Below are 13851 nucleotides of genomic sequence, written 5' to 3'. Positions count from 1 at the left end.
GGGGGGGGGGCAGAGAAGGTCGCGCAGACATGGTTGCGCGGAAGCAAGCACGCACCGGAAGAGACAGAGCCCGGGTAACGCCGCGCGTAGCGCCCGCCGCTATCAACACTCTTAGTTCCGCTTCCATTCTTACTAAGAGGTGCCGGGCCGCCTGAGGCGAAAACAACAACGCCCCAGATAACAAAGTGCAGTGGCCTTGAGCGCGAAGAGCGAGGCAGTTGGAGGAAACGAGATCGAGGGGGGAGGGGGGGGGGGGGGGGGGGCGTGCGGAAAGCATGGTGCGCCATATATGTTCCAAACATGTCTGCGCGCCATTTATTGCTCGGGGACAGCAACTTTCTTGAGCTACACGCAGTAGAAGCTGTAGTGCACACTAGCGGCTCACGCTGTAGGTTCGTGAGCAGGAGGCGAGAACAGCACGCTTGAGGAGCCTCCTGAAGACCAGTTCAAGTGGACGATCAGATGCAATCGTCGGCGCGGATCTCGAGTCACGTGATTGAGAGAGAGAGACAGACCACAAGTTTGCCGTGGTCTATAACCGCCTTATGCCTGTGGGCTTGCCTCCTCATAGACCATTTAACACGTGATCTCCTCGTGGGCCGCAGGGTTGACCTTAAGCGGAGTCGGGTTCCATTAACACTGCTGTAGACAAGCTTTCGAAACTAACACCGGGCATACCTCAGGCAAGCGCAGTACACTATAAGCAGAAAAAGAGTAAAGAGGCAGTAAGCTGCCCGCTTTTTATAAAGGACAGTGCGCTAGACGACAGCTTACTCCAATTTCACTCTCAAATAGGCGTAGTCGCGCTTAGTGTGAACAGGTCTCTTTACACTTGTCACGGGTACGCGAATGGAGCCCTATCGTGAGCGCAGGCATTAAACTTCCAGTTACCTGAAAACAATGATCTATTTTGCACGCGCTTTCGTAGCGATCATATTTTATCTCATGTTCCTCAAATGCTATATACCTCGTTTTAATATTTTTCTGCTGGCCACGAAATGTAAGCGCGACTCTATGCGATACGTCCTTCTACCACTTGGGGTGACATTGCCGTGTCGATTAGGGAGAAATAAACCTTCTGTTTGCATCGGGACGGGTACTATTCCGAGCAAGCTGCTGAGCCTGTGTCACGTGGCGTCGCTCAGCGACACAGGCAGAAATTTGACGTTTTGTTGGTCGCGCGTTCGGCTGATGGTCCTGAGCACGCGGCATCAAATCACGATCGCGGCAGCAGTGTTTCGATGTAGGCGAAATACGAAAGAGGCCATTCTGCTGTGCAATCGAGCCTCAGGCGGCCCAAATTAATCCGCAGTCCTAACCTATGCCGTCTTTCTTTTTCTTTTTCTTCCTTTTTCCTTTCTTTCTCTCTTTCTTTAATTCTTTATTCTTTTCTTTTTCCTTTCTTTCTTTAATGCTTTCTTTATTGCTTTCTTTATTCCTTTCTTTAGTTCTTCCTTTTTTCTTTAATTCTTTCTCTCTTTCTTCCATTCTTCCTTCCTTTCTTTCCTTCTTTCTTTCCCTCCATCCTTCCCTGCTTCATACTATCGCTCGCGGCGCGGAGTGAAAGAAAGGAGGAAGAAAGAAAATAAGGGTTCTGAGCCAGAGTTCCCGAGTGCGAACCCGGCCGCAGCGGAGCGTTTCGATGCCGCCCGTGTGCTGTTCGATGTGAGTGCACTTTAAAGATCCCCAGAAAATTGAAAATTTTTGGGGTCACCCGCCGCGGTGCCTCAGTGGTTACGGCGCTCGGCTACTGATCCGGAGCAACCGGGTTCGAACCCGAACGCGGCGGCCGCATTTCGATGGAGGCGAAACGCAAAGGCGCCCGTGCGCTGTGCGATGTCAGTGCACGTTCAGGATCCCCAGGTGGTCTAAATTTCCAGAGCCCTTCACTACGGCGTCTCTCATACCCTGAGTCGTTTTGGGACATTAAACCCCCCCGCCGCGGTGGCTCAGTGGTTAGGGCGCTCGACTACTGATCCGGAGTTCCCGAGTTCGAACCCGACCGCGGCGGCTGCGTTTTTATGGAGGAAAAACGCTAAGGCGCCCATGTGCTGTGCGATGTCAGTGCACGTTAAAGATCCCCAGGTGGTCTTAATTTTTCCGGAGCCCTCCACTACGGCACCTCCCTCTTTCTTTCTTCTTTCACTCCCTTCCTTATCCCTTCCCTTACGGCACGGTTCAGGTGTCCAACGATATATGAGACAGATACTGCGTCATTTCCTTTCCCCAAAAACCAATTATTATTATTATTATTATTAAACCCCCATAAACCATGAACCAAACCAGTCTCTCCTTTATCACTTCCCTTACGCCGCGGCAGACAGATACTGCGGCATTTCCTTTCTCCAACAACCAATTTTCAATTTGGTTTTTGGGGAAAGGAAATGGCTCAGTATCTGTCTCACATATCGGCGACACCTGAACCGCAGCGTAAGGGAAGGGATAAAGGAGGTATTTAAAGAAGAAATGAAGAAAGATGCCGTAGTGGAGGGCTCCGGAATAATTTCGACCACCTAGGGATCTTTAACGTGCACTGACATCGCACAGCACACAGGAGCCTTAGCGTTTCACCTGCGTCGAAACGCGGCCGCCACGGTCGGGTTCGAACGCGGGTGCTCTGGATCAGTAGCCGAGCGCCCTAAACCATTAAAGATCATGAGATGACCGATATTATTCCGAAGCGGCACCACTTTCTTCTTTCACTCATACCTTCCCTCCCTCCCTTACGGCGTGGTTCGGGTGCCCACCGAGATGTGAGGCTAATTAATGCTGCGCCATTTCCTTTTCCTTAAAAATCAATTTTCAATGTTCGCGGCGCTGTTATAGTGTCCGCTGACAGTGAGACAGTTACTGCGCCTTTGCGATCTTGAGATCCAATAATTATTTGCACGAAAGCGACGCTGGTTTGGACGCACGGCACGTGCAGAGCGTGTCGCGTCTTTTGAAGCCGCTGGCGCGCGTGGCCCGGACGGTGAGCACGTCTGATTGATTCGTTTCGTTTTCTGACTTCTCGCGTTTTTTTTTTTGCAGGTACAGCCACACTTTCCGCGTGAGTATCTGTCACAAGGGCTGCTGACAGGAAGGCGATTTGCTGCCCTCAACTCGACGGTGGCGCCTCTCGTAGCGTGAGGTACTTTCTATACGCGAAACTTTGCTGGGAAAATTCCCGGTCGTTAGAGCAAGTCAGACCAAAAGCCTCCAAAAGCGCGGTGGAAAATGTCACCAAAGCTCATCGTAGTATATCATTCGTCCTGAGCAAGTAAGTGTGCGGAACGTTGCTCTAGTACTACAAACGCTAAGTGGACAAGCAGCACTATATCAGTTGGGCATAGTGCTCGGCGCGATTAGGAGAGCCGTGCTCCTTTGCGGGCACGTCGAAGGGCGGCGTTAAGTGCACATTCGCTCGTTCTCAGATGGCAGTAAATGAACCTACGGCCACGCCAGGGGACGAAAGGCAGATGTACCGCAATGACACGTGGCGCTATTCAGTCGTGCAGCCTTTCCACATCGCCTACGCGCTGTCTTGCCTGTGCGAAGCGCTTCCCTTGTTACAGCTGGTTTCGGCTTCGTACAGGCTATCACACTTTACATACACTATCTTTCTTTACCCGTTATACTTTTGATACAATTCTTGCGTTGTCTCATGGTACATCTAGACTTTTGCAATGGCATGACGACGCGTTTTCAACGCCTTGGTAAAAACGAAACTTTCATTGGCTTTAAGCGGAAGATACACAGTAACTTTAGAGGTAAAGAAACGCTTGTTTTTTATGCAGTTTATCTTTAGCGACGTAATAAACGTTGCCTCGACACTGTCGACGCAAAGCAGTTATTCAAATAGTATCTCAAAAACGGCAGCAGAACTTATTAGTTCTAACGGGGGTTAATCGCACTTGCAGTAAGGAACTTAATTTTACGCTAGTCTAACCCGTAATATCGCGTAGCGTTTAATCTTATCTTCTAACTGGAACGATCTTCTTTGTTTCGCTCTCCCGTATAATTCTGCCACAGATTACGGAACGAGATCCTTTTTCCACGCTTCGTCAGTGCCGACCTTAGCACATACTATCATCACTGACCGACAAGAGAGGATCACTTTTGATCTCACATGACACGCCAGGGCAATCAAGCCGCAATAGCGTTTATTCTTTCGCAGTACCAAAAAAAAAAAAAAAGAAAACGCGACGCTCGACTTGAAGCCGCACCTGTGAATTGCTTTGGTAAAGCAGCTTTCCTGCGTGGCTTTAATGGCAGGCCAGACCTGCAGGCTGACGCAAACGCCCACAATGAGGAGCCGATAGCAAAGCCGAACTAAATCACACAGTTACCCCGTTCTCATTATCTATTTATAAGTGCAGTCATTCAACGCAGAACTAAGTAGTAAATGCGTAAGCACCATGGGCTGTTTCCTTTCTGTAGCCCGATTAGGCGTAGTATTTGAGTCAGTGCACACGCACCGATATAAGCGTGACGCGACAAACGAGGTGGCTGTTCGCCTTACACATGCGGACCGACGCCACATTCTTACTTAATATTTCTTTTCTTCTCGATATTGGTACGAGGATCAACGAAGAGCACTTACTTTCCGTCAGTTATTGTTTTTCTACGCTTGGCCAAGCCGTACCCGCTAGGGAACGACAACAGTTCAGGCGGTGGTCCTCTTCAACGGTAGACGACGGCTCAACCACCACCACCGGCGTCCTCCTGGACGACGTCGGGACTTCGAAGAACGAAGGCGTTGTGCGTAGAAGTCAATGATTAGTGGGAGACGATAGAACAGTGCATGGAAGCGTCCTGCCTCGGCGTACTCCTGCCTTCACACGTCTGCAAAAAAGACTACGCAGCAGCAGAAAGAGTTCTGGAAAATTCGTCGCCGGTCGGGCATGGAAGCCTAGCGCGAGCCTTGTGCACGGGTACGCCCCGCCCAAAGGAGCAGAAGAATAAGAAAGCACGTGAGCTTCGCGTGTCAACTTCCTCTTCTTCTAAGAGAAGATGCAGTGCAGCACAGACGACGGCCCGCCAAGTTTAGGCTACGATCAACGCAGAGGACACAACCGCAGTTAAAACAGCCACGCGCTGTGTCACATCGGCGATAGCCATGTATCAGTTGGCTATCAGTCTCGGTTCTCCTTCCGGCTTGATAATCCAGAGGGCTGTGCGGCACCGCCACAAATCAGCGTTTCTTATCGCGTCGCCCGCAAGTCACGGTGAGACGATTTGTGAGTGGGTATCGGCACCAAAGAGGACAAGGGTCACGTCTTTGGTTTTATCTGTCCCGGTAAGGCAATCCCAGAAGAGGAAAAGTTGCCGATGATGGAAGATGGTTTCCGGGGGCCATAACGCTCGCTACATTTAAAAAAGGAAACAAAATAAAGCGGAAAGAATTGCAGTGGCTGAATCGCTTTTGAGAATTACCACCCCGTAGGGCAACACGGATCTCTCCACGGCGGTCACGGGAGCTGCTCTAGCACAGGAGACCACAGGATCCCATGGCACTGCACTGGACCTCCTCGCGCACTTCATATCCTTCGTTGTATCCAAGATACGCGCATCGGAGAGACAGGCACATCAGTGGAAGTTTCAGGCGATCATTTGGAGAACTCGGACGAAGTGTGTTCATAACACGCAACTGTCCACGTGTATGTACAATGCACACACGACGATGACGGGGGGACGACCTCCGGGTGTGTTAGAGACAAAAGCGGCGAATAAAATTCACCGCCCTTTCCCATTAAAATTGTCCTCGGAGGAATGGCGACAGCAAACGATGAGGTGCGCTTGCTCCAACGAAGCGGCGACGGCGTGTGGTCCGCGTCGCGGGTCGTTCATTCAGGAGCGTCGACGGCGGCTGGCTTGGCTTGCGACGTGGGCGGCGCGCCGCCGCGGTTGCTGCGTCGGCGATGATCCGTAGCCGCAGGCGCGCTCGGGTCTACGCTATTCAACCCAGCGCTCGCGTCGCTGGCCGAAGAAGGAATGTTTTGCTCTCGCGTCGCGTCTGGCGGCTGCTGCTGCTGCTGCTGTATGTGAAGTGTGTGTGTGTGTGTTTGTTACCGAGCGCTGCTGCGCTCCGCGCGCGCGCTAACCGCGGGAGTGCCTGGAACAGGTGTTGCGTTCATCATACCCTCACGACGCGCAGTCGGCGCGGGGGACGTTTGAAGGGCGCGAGAAAGACGGAAGAAGAAGGAGAGCGAAAGAGCGATAGACGTTAAATTGAACGCGCTCATAACATAAAGTGAATAGCGGGCGCTATTAAAACAACAAAAAAATCCAAGAAAAAGAGCTGTCCGCAAGCCAGAAAAGAGAAGCGAATTTAGATCGGAAATACGCAGAGCGAAATAAACAGTGGGAACAAACAACAATAATGGCGAAAAAGCACGCGGCTTCACCCGATAAACGCAGGGAAAACAAAAGAAAGAAGCAGAGAAGGACGGGAACATCGACTCCACGTCATAAAGTAGAGGCGACTGACTATAAGGTGCTCCATTTCGGTTCCCTTCATTGTAATGTCGCAGGCGCCGCATCGGCGGCCCTCCTCACCGACGACGGAGGGGCGCGCGCCGTTTGCGCGTTGTTTCCCGCACGAGCGCGGCAGCTGCGTTATTATGCGCGAGCCTCATCGGGGGAGAATTCGCCACGTTTTGCGGTGGGAGGAGGAGGAAGGCGTCTTGTGCGCGACAGATCGCCCTTCGCTCAATGTCGCCATTATTTCCTTCGAAGACCTCTTTAGAAGCTCCTTCAGATGACTTTTAGCTTATGCCTCTGTTTACACTCGTTTACATTTTTTTCTATTTTTTCTTTCACCGTCACATGTCTCTTTTATGCCATTTTTGTAGTTTTTGTCCATATAACGCGTGATTTTAAGCCAGGCTGCCGTCTTTTTTCCTTTGTTTTAGACCCACATAATAATAATAATAATAATAATAATAATAATAATAATAATAATAATAATAATAATAATAATAATAATAATAATTGGTTTTGGGGGAAAGGAAATGGCGCAGTATCTGTCTCATATATCGTTGGACACCTGAACCGCGCCGTAAGAGAAGGGATAAAGGAGGAAGTGAAAGAAGAAAGGAAGAATGAGGTGCCGTAGTGGAGGGCTCCGGAATAATTTCGACCACCTGGGGATCTTTAACGTGCACTCACATCGCACAGCACACGGGCGCCTTAGCGTTTCGCCTCCATCGAAACGCAGCTGCTGCGGTCGGGTTCGAACCCGGGAACTCCGGATCAGTAGCCGAGCGCCCTAACCACTGAGCCACCGCGGCGGGTATAGACCCACATAATTGCAAATATTGATTATTACGAAGAAAGGAAAGGCGCAGTGACTTTGTCACTCGGTCCACGCCTATACCGGGCGCCGAGGAAACCAATGGGTGAGGGACTTAAAGAAGCAATTAAGAGCAGGCTTGGCGGAGGGTTCCTGAATGGTTTCGAGGAACTGGGCCTGTTTAATGTACCCGGACATCGCGGGGTTCCATCGAAATGCGAGCGCCGCGGCAAGGATTCGAACCTGAAACCTTTTCAGCGGGCGAGTACACTTGTCTCAACTTACCACGAGGCCTCGACCGACGGCGCAAATCCAGCGCAAGCGATTGCAGATCAGCGTTGCAAGGTTGCGCGCGCCTGACCCTGGCGGTGGAATAGGAGGACCGAAAAATAAAAGAGTATGCTTTGAACAAATGCAATAGGCGTGGATGCATACAACGCCGATTGCGCCGTCGGATCGGGAGGCAATGTTTGAAAAGCGAAACCGCTTAGATATACGCCTGATAGCCAAAGCGAGCTGTCATACGTTTATATCTTGTTCCGATTCGGGCGAAACTGTTTTATTATTTTGTTGTCGGCGTTGATAAACGTCAAATTTTAAAGTGTGGTGTGCTTTCGTGGAAACGAAACAAAAGATTCTGCCATAGGGCTAATTAAGTGTTCTTTCTCGATTACCCTTTTTCATGTTCTGTGCTGTGGGCTTCTATGCCTTCAAGAACATGCAATATTGTCTAATAATAATTAATAATAATAATTGGTTTTTGGGAAACGAAATGGCGCAGTATCTCTATCATATATTGTTAGACACCTGAACCACGCCGCAACGGGAGGGTTAAAGTAGGGAGTGAAAGAAGAAAGGAAGATAGAGGTGCCGTAGCGGAGGGCTCTGGAATAAATTTCGACCGCCTGGGTATTTTTGACGTGCACTGACATCGTACAGCACACGGGTGCCTTAGTGTTTTGCCTCCATAAAAACGCAGCCGCCGCGGTCGGGTTCGGACCCGGGAACTCCGGATCAGAAGCCGAGCTCCCTAACCACTGAGCCACCACGGAGGGTTTAGCACCTCCCTTCGGCGTGAAATTTTCTGTTCGAGGAATCCAAGACGGCGGCCCTCATAGTAACTCGATATAGCAACCCAACTGGTGATTGACTGGGGACGTCATTAGTATATCGACTTGGTGATTGATTGGTGACGTCACTGCTATATCCAATTGATGACTGATTGGTGACTTAACTTATAAATCCGTGATGTCGGCCAATAATGGTAGTTAATTTATGACGTCATTAATTAATCCATGGTGGCGGCTGGCTTAGCGGTGCGCCTCGCTTTAATCTCATTCATATCAATTCTAGTAAACCCAACAGCTAACGCTCGTTACTTGAATGTCTGCCAGACGGTGGCGGCATCTCTTTTTTATTTAAATAGCCACTGACGACAATCTATGACCATCATGATCAGTTTGGTTTGGTTTATGGGGCTTAACGTCCCAAAGCCACTCAGGCTATGAGGGACGCCGTAGTGGAGGGCTCCGGAAATTTCGACCACCTGGGGTTCTTTAACGTGCACTGCATCGCACAGTACACGGGCCTCTAGAATTTCGCGTTCATAGAAATTTCGCCGCCGCGGCCGGGATCGAACCCGCGTCTTTCAGGTCAGCAGCCGAGCGCCGTAACTACTGAGCCACCGCGGCGGGTCATCATGATCATGAAGGAAGCTTACACTCACAGAAATAAAGGAAAGCATACGGGAATTCATTTTTTTTTTGTGCTATTGACGAATGGAAAATTAGTGGTGTAATCCCCCAATTTCTCTACCATTGTATGCTCTATGACCATCGTGATATGCGTATAGGAAAATTTCCTTCTGAGTTTACAAATGTATATTCCCACCTCATACAAATAGCAGACTCCCCCAACGTGTGAGAACTGCGGATGCGATGAGCCCATTTTTAACATATTTTGTGAGTGCCCTATGATTCAGCGTCAGGTTCTTTTCCTGGCTGCCATTCCGCCGCTTATATCTTCGACCCTTTATAGAAGCCAAGATTCTTGTGGGAAAGCTACACAGACGATTATGATATTCTAAAAGGATTCATGGTTGAGCTCCAGACCATAAGCATTCAGGGTACGCCCTTTGCTCCCTGATGTGTGTCCTGTTTACTCTGTGTAACTGATCACCCAGTTCTCTCTTCCATTTCTTCCCTTTCCCACGTGTAGGTTAGCTTACTGGGCGTCGCCTAGTTAACATCGTTGTCTTTCCGCTCTTTCTCTCTCTCTGCTATACTAATAAACTAATGCCACATCTGAGCAGTTGCGATCCTCAGGGCAACGTTTACTGAATCTGTGAACTTTGAATCGTTTCCTGAAATAGCTGCCCTGCCGCCTCACACAATCTCAGAGGCCGTGTATGAGCTCTATGAAAGACGCCACAGAAATGTAGGCGCACGTTAAAGAACCCCAAGTGGCCTAATTAGTCAGGAGACCTCCACTGCGGCGTCCTCAGAACCTATGTGTCGCTTCGGGAAATGCCTAAAAACCACGTAGCGGCGCTGAACAATCTATCCCGCGTAGACCGTTTGTGATAGCATGCTTTAACAGAACTTGAAAGTTGTAGAAAATGGCGGCGGGTCTTATTCGAACTTCGAAAGAAATTTTCCAAAAAGTGTTAGAGAACTTGCGGTTCGTTCGATTCGTTTCGAATAATTTTGACCATACACTATTTTATTCGCTCGACGAATCGAATACGAGCATATTCGATTCACAATTAGAAAATTTTGAAGTTGGCATACCCCGAATATCGAAACCAAGATTGGAAATAACTTCATGGTGGCGTGCCCGAGAAATGCGCTTGGAGGTAGGAAGCAGATTCTGAAAAAAGAACTAACTTGGAAGGCTGCTAAGGGGGCCGCTATTGCCACACAGTTCTTGGAAAGGTGGCAACGTGTGAGTACATTGAGTACTCCGCAAAACCCAATGGCGCTTAGGCGGCAGATCTGCTGCTTATAAAAAAAAAAGCTTTTAAAACTAATATGTACTATCGGGGACAAAAGTGGCATACTCCACGCAACGGAAGCCGGAGCAACGGAAAACTGCATCGTAACGCCATCTAAAGCACGAAACATGGAAACGAGTCGAGCGAAATGCCTGCGCATAATAAAGGGCTCCCATTGGCTGTCTACATCTCAGATGCCGCCTGTAGGTGGCGTTACGATGCAGTTTTCCGTTGCTCCGGCTACCGCTGCGTGGAGTATGCCACTTTTGTCCCTTATAGCACATTATGATATACTCGGCCGTGTGCTGACGAGGAGTTGGTGACGATATCGATCTAACACCGCGTGGATTCTGGCATTGGATGGATTCCTAGAAGAAAATAGTCGCACTTTCCAAATATTAGTGGAAGTTGTGACCGCTTCTGTGTATTCTGTTTTCCATACAGCTTACTAAACTGCGCTGATCCACGAGTGTCGTTGTGGTTACCCATTATAAAAGAGAGGAGGACTTATACGGGAGCGCTTTGCACCTAATGGGCAATCTGCTAATTTCAAGTCATATTTTCGACAGCCACATTAGTTCGTTCATGCCAGTCGTCACATTTAATAGTATGTGTGTGTGCACTACGGGTTCAGCACACAAGACAAAATCTAAAGAAGAAAACGGTGATGAAGCAGAAGTTATTGAACTGGCTTGCAGCTGGTTTGTTTGGAGTATTATTGCATCTAAAACTGTGCCCCATGATGTTTTTTATTTCCAAATCTAATTCATTATACCTTGCGTTCACTTCGTGCACAGCCGCACGATGTATTTGGGAATCGATCACAGACTCACATGACGATTTCTTGCAACTTTTCTTTCTTTTCTTCGTGCTTTTATTGCTGTAACCGGATTTTTTTCTATATGTACCCACTCACTTCCGTTATGTCTTGCTACGCGAGAAAAGAGTGCATATAAATAAAATTAAATTAAACCATACACCGATGCATAACAGTTAATGGACAATACCTTAGTAATCTGTGATTCGCTGATGACATTGCCTTGCTAAGTCACTCAGGAGATGGAATGCAAAACATGAATCAATGAGTTATACCGGCAGAGCAGAACAGTGGGTGTAAAAATTATTATGCAGAAAACTAAAGTAATGTTCAACAGACTCGGAAGGGAACCGCAGTTTACAATTGGTAGCGAGGTGCTGGAAGTGGTAAGGGAATACGTCTACTTTGGGAAGGTAGTGACAGGGTTCATTGAAAAGACATGGGAGAGACCTTGGCCCTGCGGTGGGCGCAGTCAGGCTGATGATGATGATGATGATGGTGATCTTACCGGCACTCACCTGTGGGCTAGAAACGTCGAGGCTAACGAAAAGGGTTAAACTTAGGTTAAGGACATCGCAGCGAGCTATGGAAAGGAAAATGATAGGTGTAACGCTAAGAAACAGGAAGAGGGCAGAGTGGCTGAAGGAACAAACACGGGTTTATGACGTCATAGTCGAAATCAAGAGGAAGAAATGGGCTTGGGAAGGGCATGTAATGCGAAGTCAAAACAGCCGATGGTCCTTAAGGGTAACACAGTGGATTCCAAGGGAAGGGTAGCTTAGCAGGGCACGGCAGAAAGGTCGGTGGGCGGATGAAATTAAGAAGTTTGTGGAGATAGGGCGGCAGCATGCAGCTGGCAGAGGACAGGAATAATTGGAGAGATATCGGAGAGACATCTGTCCTGCAGTGGGCGTAGTCAGGCTGATAATGATGATGATGACCTTGCCAGAATCCTTGGCGATATTTTGTGTTAACGGATGGCATATCTGGCTGTAGGATTTCTTTGTATCGCCTAGGAGTGCACCAAAGCTTAGCCAATTCCCCATCTTAGTTATGCGCCATTTTTACGCAAGACAACACCCATTTTAAATCAGGGGCACAATGCTCGCTTGTATGATAGTCACGTGATGCGCGCATAACTCTAACAGTGCTGTCATTTGGTTAAAGCTTGCTTAAAAAGTGGCAGCATCTTTACAGAAAACCGAAGGATGGCACCTAATTCGGTTACGAGCCAAAAAAAAAAAGCTAAGACTGTAAAACGCAAGAACATGACGGAACTTCATAAAAGGCTCCTTCGGCGCAGGCGCTATTATCCGAGAGGAGAGACTGCAGTTTCTTTTCAAAACCATTCTTCGCGGGGCCGTCCTAAATGCTGTTCCCTATCCATTTCCTCCTCTCCACCATTCTTCCCGCTTTCCGGCAGCATTTAACCTGCCTAAATAGCGCAGGTGGCACTGAATGAGCACTAAAACGCACACACCGAAGTATGACGAACAAACGGACATTATATTTCGGTCGAGGCGGCAGCAAATGAAAAATGGCTGCAGCTGCAACTCAGCCAGGCCGCGGGCACGGCGCCGCATGATTGCACGCATTGTGTTGGCAACAAGTGCAAGTAACGCAGGCACTAATGCTATAGAAAGAAGTGCAAGACGTTTGATCTCAGGTCAGCCACAGGAAGGCGGATTTTTATAGGACGGTCTATGACGACACGGATGACTTCCTTCAAGTCCAAGTGTTCGGCGGAAACTTCGTGCCTCACCACGGAAAGAATGACTTGGCAAGACAAAATTTAAAGACAACGAACCACACCACGAAAGATGAAAATTACGAGAAATTTTTTTCACTTAGCCTGAGCCTGACGATAACAACATACCGCCTCTCACTTGGGTGGGAGCTGCAGTGTCATTTATACTGACTTGCTTTTCCGCTTGACCTGTAATTATTTAACCTGTTGTCTGTAGTTTTGTCCCTTAGGCAAACGAAACCCACCTGTGGCCTTCGCTCGCTGGTCAAGAGTATATCGTTTCCCACCTCGGCCGTCTGCGGCCCCGCTTTGATGTGGGCGAAACAGAGAAACACCCTAGTCCCGACGTTTCGGTGTGCGTTAAAAAACCGAAGGCGATTGAGAAAAAATGTCTGGTGGTATAGCTCTGGTTAACCCTGGTCGAAAGCGAAAAGCTGCATCTCCCTGGCTACGTTTGTGGTCGAGCGACTGGCGGTCTCCACGGCAGGCTTCGCATCGAACACACCTAGCGTTAAGCTGAACACATCAAAGTGCACCGAGGTTTTATGCAGAGCCCACTTTGGTGCCCTGCGCATGCGATTCCAGCAGACGCTTTCCCGCTTGACTGAAGGTCAAAGGTCAAACGTCAAAAATCAAGGTCAAAGTCGAGATAATTGGTGTAGCAGCCGCTGGTATCGCTGCTGTAGCTGACGTCATGTGTCGAACCTGACTGCCACCAGTTATGCCCATGGTTTGACTTATAGCTACACTCAAGGTCAAACTTGCGGCCCGGTGACCTCTGGCTACATTCAAGGTCAAACTTGCTGTCCCGCTGACGGCTCGAAAAGCTGGCGTAGTGAAGCTTTTCGCTTCAAAAACACGAGTCACTAACTACGGCGTGGCGCACACACCGCAGCGTCGCTGATTCACGTGGAAATTCATTAACCATAAACTAACATTGGGGTAAACAGAAGGTAAGTACTGCAGCGGGCAGCAGAAAGTCACGTGGGCGGATGATATTAGGAAATTTGTGGTGATAAGTT

The 13851-nt window shown here is 48.9% G+C and overlaps 1 protein-coding gene across 4 annotated transcripts in view; it reads right to left on the bottom strand.

Annotated features, from left to right (window-relative positions):
* LOC144121013 (uncharacterized) overlaps positions 1–13851 on the bottom strand; it is a 297590-nt gene that overhangs the window by 120422 nt on the left and 163317 nt on the right. Inside the window, exon 1 of one of the 4 annotated variants that reach the window (XM_077653909.1) lies at positions 4583–6084. The exons of 2 other annotated variants lie outside the window; for them this stretch is intronic. The gene's annotated coding sequence lies outside the window, so the exon portion shown is untranslated. Of the gene's footprint in view, positions 1–4582; positions 6085–13851 lie in introns of those variants that run through there. One more of the 4 variants, XM_077653911.1, reaches the window with a different exon arrangement.

Source organism: Amblyomma americanum, chromosome 2 (genome assembly GCF_052857255.1).
Source record: "Amblyomma americanum isolate KBUSLIRL-KWMA chromosome 2, ASM5285725v1, whole genome shotgun sequence".
Classification (NCBI taxonomy): domain Eukaryota; kingdom Metazoa; phylum Arthropoda; class Arachnida; order Ixodida; family Ixodidae; genus Amblyomma; species Amblyomma americanum.
This window is presented reverse-complemented; position numbering and strand designations above follow the sequence as displayed.